This window comes from Ovis canadensis, chromosome 3 (genome assembly GCF_042477335.2).
Source record: "Ovis canadensis isolate MfBH-ARS-UI-01 breed Bighorn chromosome 3, ARS-UI_OviCan_v2, whole genome shotgun sequence".
Classification (NCBI taxonomy): domain Eukaryota; kingdom Metazoa; phylum Chordata; class Mammalia; order Artiodactyla; family Bovidae; genus Ovis; species Ovis canadensis.
In genome coordinates this window covers 62,834,841-62,843,837 of record NC_091247.1, presented here as the reverse complement: position 1 = coordinate 62,843,837, position 8,997 = coordinate 62,834,841, and the positions used below count along the sequence as shown (strand labels likewise).

The following is an 8,997-nucleotide window of genomic DNA, read 5'->3' as shown; positions in this document are numbered from 1 at the left end:
TCTGACTCAGCTCTTCATTATTTCCTCAGTAGATTTGCAAAAACTTCCTTACTAATCTCTCTTCCAGAGTTTCTCAGGGGAGATGCTATTGGCATTTTGGGAAATATAGGTGTTCATTTGTGCAAGATGGTTCCAGCATCTAATAGTTGCATGCATGAAATGTCAGTGGTGCCGTCTAGTTGTAAGAACCAATCTCTCCTCCCACAAGTGGTGATAGAAGGGAGTTAATGCTGATCAGAGACCCAAGAATACCAAGGGCAAAATAGAGCCACAGGAACCATCAAGGCTGATCTGAGCCAAATCTAAAGGTGGGAACCTTGATGGAGATCCTAGGGTAGGAATGCAGTGCCCCCTAGGGGTTTTAGATGTAGCAGACCCTGCATCTCTACCCCATGCCTCTCCTTCTTTGTCTTTGCCTTTCAGATTTTCTTCTTACTCTACACATTATCCTCAGAGATTGTTTTCACTTGCAAGATCCAGCGTCATGGAAATGCCAATTTCTACCAGACACACAACTCTTGCCAAGATACCTCTTTTGACCTTGAAATTTTGTATATGTTGAAATTTAGTATATATAAAAAAGTGGCTATTCAAATCAGTTCAGAAAGGTAAACTAGTCAACAAATTGTATCCATACATACAGAAGGAAATTGAGATAGATCCTTAACCAATTATGGAAATATGTTCCTGATGGTTAAAGAAATTAATATAAAAATTATGAAATTATAGAATAAACTTAAAGGTATTTGAAGATTCCAGTTTGATGGTGACATAGGAAGATCCTGAATTCTCCTCTTCCCACAGACACACTGAGTCTATAGCTACATGTGGAACAATTTCCTCTGGGAAAAACCTAAAGCTTGATTAAGTAACAACTACACACTGGCAAATGAGAAGAAGAACCACATCGAAGTGAGTAGGAGAGGTTGGCATACAGTCTAATTATAAACCCCATCCCCAGTTTATAACTCACAATCAAGAAGAAATTCAAAACCTGGAGCTTCTCCCTGAAGAGTGAAGGGTTTGAACCCTATATTGGGCACCCCACTTTTTAAGACCTGCACCAGAGAGATAAGCCCCCAAAACATCTAGCTTTGAAAACTAAAGTCTGAGATCTTTGACCCATCTCACCCCTTTCTCCCACCCACCCACCCAGCTACAGTTGGACTCAGTAAATACACATCTTATCTATCCCAAGGAAAATTCACACATATGCACACACAAGAATGTTCATTGCAGAAATGCTTCTTATAGCAAAGAGTGGAAAGAAACTTGATGGTTAAGTATAGTGTGATATATCAATGGCTAAATATACTGTGGTTTGTTCTATCTTAAGACATTACAAAATAAATTATAAACTTACTTACATATGGACAGATGTGGGCATTCAATGAGGAAAATGTAGGTTCAAAAGTAAGGCAATACTGGGAATTCCTGGCACTAAGATCTCCCCACAAAAAAAAAAAAAAAAAAGAAAAGAGAAAGAAAGAAAGAAAAAGCAAAATAGTAGTGGGGAGATCTTAGTTCCCTGACGAGGGATTGAATCTGGCCCCTCAGCAGTGAAAGTGCAGAGTCCAAGGCACTGAATCACCAGGGAATTCTCAATATATATAAAAATAAGCAGAGCTAAAAGAACTACTTGCCTTATAAAGGAAAGGAAATATTTGGTAACATTTGGCAAAGGGTGAGTAGTCATGAAGGAGTTAAACCTGTAACGTTTTTTGAAAGTGTAGAGTCCTAACCACTGAACTGCAAGGGAATTCCCACTTTTAACTTTTTGAGAGTTTTTTACTGAAAGTTTTGTTACAATGCACACCCTCAATACAAAAAATTAATAGAATATATCCGATATTAACCCTTCCCTTTCTTCTTCAGGAAAGGAAGCAAACCATGAGAATGAAGAACAAAACATAAGCAATTACATCAGACAGGAACCCTTCACCTAGCATTCTTTCCCTTTTATCCTTCCCAAAGGCAGAGAAGAGCTGCTGCTGCTGCTGCTGCTAAGTCGCTTCAGTCGTGTCCGACTCTGTGCGACCCCATAGATGGCAGCCCACTAGGCTCCGCTGTCCCTGGGATTCTCCAGGCAAGAACACTGGAGTGGGTTGCCATTTCCTTCTCCAGTGCAGAGAAAAGCAAACACTAGGCCCACCAAGCGGTTCTACTGGCCAGTTTCACACTCAGAAGAAAGGACTATAACTCATCATGGTTTTTGAAGCCTGACACTATTTTGAAACACTTCTCTGGTAACATTCAATAGAAATGGTCTCTGAAAGTGTAGTCTCAAGCCTCTGCCCTTTACCTTTGTTGAAACTAGGAAGTTTATTCCTGTCTCATTGATGGAGAGATTTCTCCCACTCTTCACCCAACAGTCCCTCAGAAGAATATATTTCCTTTAAAAAAATTTTTTTTAATTTATGTATTTATTTTCAGAAGAATGTATTTCTTATAATTAAATTCTACAAGTTTAACAGAGCACTTTGGAATCCATTAAGTAATATTTCTTAGAGAAAGCTTAAGCTACAAACCTCCTAATTAGTACCACCCCACTAACAGCAACCCACTCCAGTATTCTTGCCTGGAAAATCCCATGGATGGAGGAGCCTGGCAGGCTACAGTCCATGGGGTCGCGAAGAGTCAGATATGACTGAACGACTTCACTTCTTCTTTACTTCACTTAACTACCCAATCAGAAGCCACTATCATCCAACTGATAACAGGCCCCTAATTCTGTAGCTACTCTAACATACAAGAACCAGCTCCCCAGTTGGTGGGGCTCTTCTCTGTGATTATGATACTAGCAAGTTGATGCTACCTCAACTGGAATGAACCGCATATGACTTAAGTATAGATTTGAGGTTATTTACTAAGTGAAGTTGGTGAGTTGGTAGTTTGAGTGTTAAGAACAATAAAATGATCTGAGCTAGAGATAGGGTCTTTGTATGGCTGTTAGTATAATTGATGCCATCCTGGACCCATAGAGTTCCTCCAGTTCTTCCACTGACCCTACTCAGGACTCTACTATGTGGCAGACTACTTATCTGTTATCAAGGGCTTTGTAGTTAATACATATTGTTTAATAATCAGGTGACTGAGCATAGCACACACTGCACAGGACCAGGTGACTTCTTTGTTCTGTTAGTATCCAAACAATGATGAAGGCCTTTGCTGACATAATTCTGGCACCCATGAGACTAGTTACTCATTCATAAATCTTGACATAGGAATGCATATCTTATTTCCAAGCTTGTACTCTTATACCCTAGGTTAACTATAAAACAGTCCCAATGGCTTCTAATTGGTGTGGAATGCATTCACGAATGCTTTGCTATTATCCCACCCTGATCCACCCTGTGAATGTGTTACCCTATAATAAACTGATCCATTGGTTATATGGAGCTGCCTTCCTCATTTTTCAATCTCAAGATGCCCTCTCACTTTGGTGAGCACTTTTTGTTCCCTCCATCCTCCAACAGCCCTCTTCTGAGAAAATAAAACACAAGATTAAAGTAACATTTTGAGATATTGATGTTTTTCTCTTCTGTGTATTTTCCTTTATTTATTTATTTATTTTCAGAACTTTCCCTTAGCCATCTCCATCCCAGAAGTTGGTCCAGTTTAATTTTCTCAGGAAAGGAGAGCAATAGCAAAAAACACCCTGATAGTCTCTGGCTAAAACTCAAACTCACTAAGAAGATTAAGTGAGATGCCTCTGAGGGTAAACACCACAATAGAGGGTGTGCCTTTTAGTCTAAAATCATAATTAAAAGTTCCTTTGGGTGGGGTGGGGCTGGGAGGAAGGTGGGAATCTGAAGAGTTAGGAAGGTTCCAGAAGGGAATGGTCATAGCCTCCTAGTGTTGGTCCCCAAGTCCAAGGCCCAGAGCATGGGGTAGGTCCTGAAGAGGGTCTGCTGATGATGCTATCTAGGCAGAGTTCTTGAGTGAGTGGGGAAAGGAAAGGGCAGTAAGACTCCAGAAAGATCTTAGGGGACCCAAGTTCAGTGAATAGGCAGTGGTGTCACAGAGATGGCACAGAGGAGGCAGAGAGATGTGAGGTGGGGCAGGGATGAACTAAAACATATTGGGATTAATTTCCACCCTTCCTATGGAACAGTGGCTTTGCTGGTAGTGGTAGGGCCCCAAATAGAAATTGAAGTAAATCTAGATGAAGTTATATTTCTTTTATATGAATCTGAGAGTCCTCCCTGAAACACAGATAACATCTTGTTTTTATCAAATCTACACAATAATGCAGAAATAAACACTACACAGTAATACAGAAGAAATGAAGGGGAGGAGGAGAGAAAATCTTGAGACACCAGTGAGGGAGAACAGTCTTAATGACCAAACAGATGCACGGGGGAGGCAGGACCAGGGCTGGGGGGAAGAAGGAAATGGCATCTACGAGGAGCCCCAGGTTTCTTGCTTGGGGCTTTGGTGGTAAAAGTTGGGGTCATTTACTAGGGCTTGGAACACATGAACAAGAGAGGCTATGTGAGCCTGGGAGACTGAGTGAAGGCACCTAATTCTCTCTCCTGCTCATCTTTATAAAGTAGGGACAATGCTGCACACCACTGGGCCCCGCCAATTTCACAAAGACCCATTAGAATGCTGTGGGCTAGAGTCGATAACTGAGGAGAGGCTAACAGGTGGGAAGAACAACAGTTGATGGAGAACATTAGACACAAAGGAAATCTTTTAAAAGAAATTTTAAAAATTCTCTCTAAGTGAATAGATCAGAGCCAGAGACATTCCTTCCATTTGACACTATTGCTTCATATCCACATTATGGCTCATCTTCATTAGATCTCCATCACCTGTAAAATGAGGATCGTAGTATGGTCTCAAGACAAGAAAGGGGCAGGGCACAACATTTAAGGACAAATGGACAAGACATAAGCTGATTAGAACCAACTAGATCCAAGATGGTGTACAAGTCCACTAGACCTGGAGACTCCGTGTATGCTCATTGTAACACATCAGCAAGCTAAATCACATCCACAGGTGTCATGACGGTTCTAAGATTGAACATAAGGTAAAAAAATGGATGGTGGTCCAATTTCTGGAAATCCCCAACCTTTTCTCAAAATAGCTAGAATATTCTTCCCACTTATTAGCCTATGAAATTACTCACCCTTGTAAAAACTAAAAATTCCATACCCTGTTGCCTCTCTTGCCTTCCTAAATGGTCTACATTCTGTCTCTGGAGTGTGTTTCCTCCCTGAATAAACCTTCTTTCACTTTACTATGGCGTGCTCTTAAATTTTTCCCTGCGTGCAGCCAAGAACCCACACTTGGTGGCTGTCTCAGGGACTCTGATGTGACCTGGGATGTGACCATTTCCTCAGGCCCCATTCTCTTTCTTATAACAGTCCCATTCCTAAGTAGGGGCAGTCATAAGGAGGGAGGCAGGGGGACTTCAGATGATGGCTACTACTGATTGATCTGTCCTCAGAAGCATGGCAGCAGCATGCTTGATCAGTATGGAGCCAGATCAGCGCCCAGAGAGGACTGGATGCTGCATAAGGACAGAGGCAGCAGAGACATGAGACGTGGGTGAGGGGTTGGTGCCTTGCAGATGGTTGGGGGATAGTTGTGGGGGAGGGAGTTCAGAGATCATCTATGACCTAGGAAAATCAGGGCGATTCAGGTCTGAGACCACCACATCAACCCCCTCCCTGGCCCCTGGGGAGCATTATCAGACTTAGGGCAGCCCCAGGATGGCAGTATTCTTTGAGAGATGGGCACAGGACTCACAAGGCAGGCCCTCACCACAGGGTCCTCAGCGTAGACAGGAAAAGAGAAAGAGAGGAGATAATTGGCTTCAGTGATCTCTGAGCTAAAGGGCACCCAGTCTGGCCCTGGACTATTTCTTCTTCTGGCTAAATGTCACAGTGGAGTCACTAGACTTTTCTCCAAAGTAACTGGCAGGCCTTTGAGGGTAAGAGCTCTTATTCTTCCACCTCCTCTGTGTTCCAAAGCCCCTGCAAGGCACGGCAAGGAAACAGTGCTGGGTAAAGATTCAGGTCTCACTCAAATAGTTAGAAAGGATAGTTTGCATAATAATAAAAATTCAGGACAGAGGAGCTGTCACAGAAAGTAGAGAAAAGGTGGTGGGCTTCACTGGTGACTCAGATGGTACAGAATCTGCCTGCAGTGCAGGAGACCTGGGTTCGATCCCTGGGTTGGAAATACCTCCTGGAGAAGGAAATGGCAACCTGCTCCAGTATTCTTGCCTGGGAAATCCCATAGATAGAGGAGCCTGGTGAGCTACAGTCCATGGGTTCACAGAGTCAGACACAAGTGAGTGACCAACAATTTTCTCATGTAAAGCATGGCCTTGAAGACAGGGGCTGGCCTTAATCATCTATTTGTGGACCATCCTGAGACATTGCTGCACCTTAGTAATGATTCATCAAAGGGAAACTGCTATCAAAAATGATATTTAGAGGAGGTCATGATAGCAGGGCAGTAGGACATAGAGTTCATCTCTTTAGACAAATGCACCAGGAATACATCTACAAATGGAATAATTCTCACAAAGCACCAACTGAACACTAGCAGAGGACCTGAGAGGCCTCAAAGGACAGGAAAGATCCCCAAGTGACTGGGTAGGATACAAGAAAGAAGGGGGAAAGAAGAGAGGAAGCAGGGTGAAGCTGGTTCCCAGGGGTGGGGGGATCTGAAGGAGAGGTTCCCACATCTTGGGAACTCCCGTCACCAGCAGGGAGATCAGTTGGGACAGAAGGAGAACTTAGGGGGCTCTCAGAGGAGAGTTCAGTGAGCGATCTGTAGCATGCAAGACAGAGTCAGACTCACACTGACACAGCCTGTCAGAGCCCTGTGCACTCCACCCTGAGGTGCATGTGTGCCACTGTGAATGGGGATTATGTGCTGGAAACTGGGGTTTGGAGAGCAAACCTGGGAAGGGCTGTGAGGAGACAGCCTGAGGAAGTGGGAGTGAGGAAGTTTGCAACTAGGAATGTTTCTGGAGAAAACTTGGACTGCCATAGAAGCAAAAATTGAAGTGTAACTCAGTCATGCCTGACTCTTTGTGGCCCCATGGACTGTAGCCTGCCAGGCTCCTCTGCCCATAGAATTCTCCAGGCAAGAATACTGGTGTGGGTGGCCAGCATCACTGTTAAGTGATGCATGAGGGGCAGGGTTGCCACTGCAGCCTCTCTCCCCACATGGTAGCCCAGCCTCAATGGCACTGGAAGGGTCCCCTCCCAGGTCTGGCTCTCTCAGGCCCACAGTCTCTGGCTCCCTCACATGACTTGTTGTCAGTAGGACCAGCCCTCTCATGTCTGTGGCTCCTGGCTTCCCTGCACACCTCAGAACACCAGGGCTGGCTCTTTTGCACCAATGGCTGGGCACTAGGAAAGACCCCTGCTCGGGCTGATTTTCTCTCACCCATAGCTGCTAACATCCCTACATGCCTTGTCAGCACTAGGGCCAGCTCTCTTATGCCCGTGGCCAAGCACTGGGAAAGACCCCATTGGGGCTGATCTTCTTGCACCTGGGGCCACCAGCTCCCATATGTGCCTGTCATTGCCGGGCTTTCATGACCCCATCCACATAACCACCTCCACACTCCCTCCTTGAATGCGTGGACTTGTGTGCTCCAGGGAAACCACAGAAGCAGACCTGCTGTGGGTGGTCCACACACAGAGGACCATTTGTACATGTATTCTTGGTGCATTTGTCTAAAGAGATGAACTCTATGTAAAACCACTGAACTTGAGGCAGCCATGCAACTAAAGAAGGAAAGCTCAAATCTCTCCTTGCAACTGCATAAACAGCGAATTGAGAGTCTTGTGACAGACTTTGTAAGCTCAGTACCTATAGATCTATATGGACAAGTGCTCCTATAGCCAAGATGAGTCTGGCTTTAGTAGCTGTATACTTTGTAGGTATATACACATGGGGGGTTGGACCAGGGTAGAATCTAAGCTGCCTCCGTAGCACCCACAGTGGGTCTGAATCCGTTATTACTGCAATCCTGGGACCTGAATCCAGTGAATCTATGCTGGTGGCCTGGTGAAAACAATGTCTGAGACACTAGCGCCAGTGCGGTCATACCCACAGTTAAGGTGGGGCCAAGAGCAGTGCCAACAAGAGTGGAATCTGAGAGCTCACACAAAGGGTGAAAGGTGACACAATAGAGTACACCACATGTGAACAATTCCAGAGGAGGAACACTCAGTCACTTCCATCCCAGTGGGAGTGCTCAATACCACCTATCTTGCACTATGGATCAGAAACACAGTGAAGAAACAGACTTGGGGGCCTCTACTCCAACAAATAGGGAGCAGACTCCACCTCTGATAAGACAGTGCCAAACACAGAGCAAAGGGGAGGCCCTGCTCAATATGTAAGGCAGTCTCTGGTTATGACACTGGTCAAACCCTCTATCAAGAGGATAATGGCACAAGCCTCTGGACCAATGTCATCCACCTGTGGGCAGACACCAGAAGCAAGAGGAACTACGATCCTGCAACCTGTAGAAAGCTGACCACAAACACAATAAGTTAGACAAAATGAAATAAAGAAATATATTGCAGATGAAGGAGCAAGAAAAAACCTATAAGAACACCTAAATGAAGAGGGGATACACAATCTATCTAGACAAGAATTCAGAATAATGATAGTGAAAATGATCCAAGATTTTGGAAAAAGAATGGAGGCACAGAATGAGAAGATACAAAAAATGTTTAACAAAGATCCAGAAGAAAAGCAATTATCCTCCAACTAAAAATAAAATTTTAAAAATACCTAGGCGAACTGAAGAACTAAAGAACAAACACATACAATAATTGAAATGAAAAATAAACTAAAAGGAATCAATAGAAGAATAACTGAGGCTGAAGAATGAATAAGTGAGCTAGAAGACAGAATGGTGAAAATTACTACCATGGAACAGAATAAGAAAATAGAACTAAAATAAATTTCAGAGTATCTGGGAAAACATTAAACACACCAACATTAAATTATAGG

At 43.8% G+C, this 8,997-nt stretch overlaps 1 pseudogene; it reads right to left on the bottom strand.

Moving 5' to 3' along the window:
- Positions 1–2,107: 2,107 nt before the first annotated feature.
- Positions 2,108–2,285, bottom strand: LOC138438531 (small nucleolar RNA U3; annotated as a pseudogene).
- Positions 2,286–8,997: the final 6,712 nt, after the last annotated feature.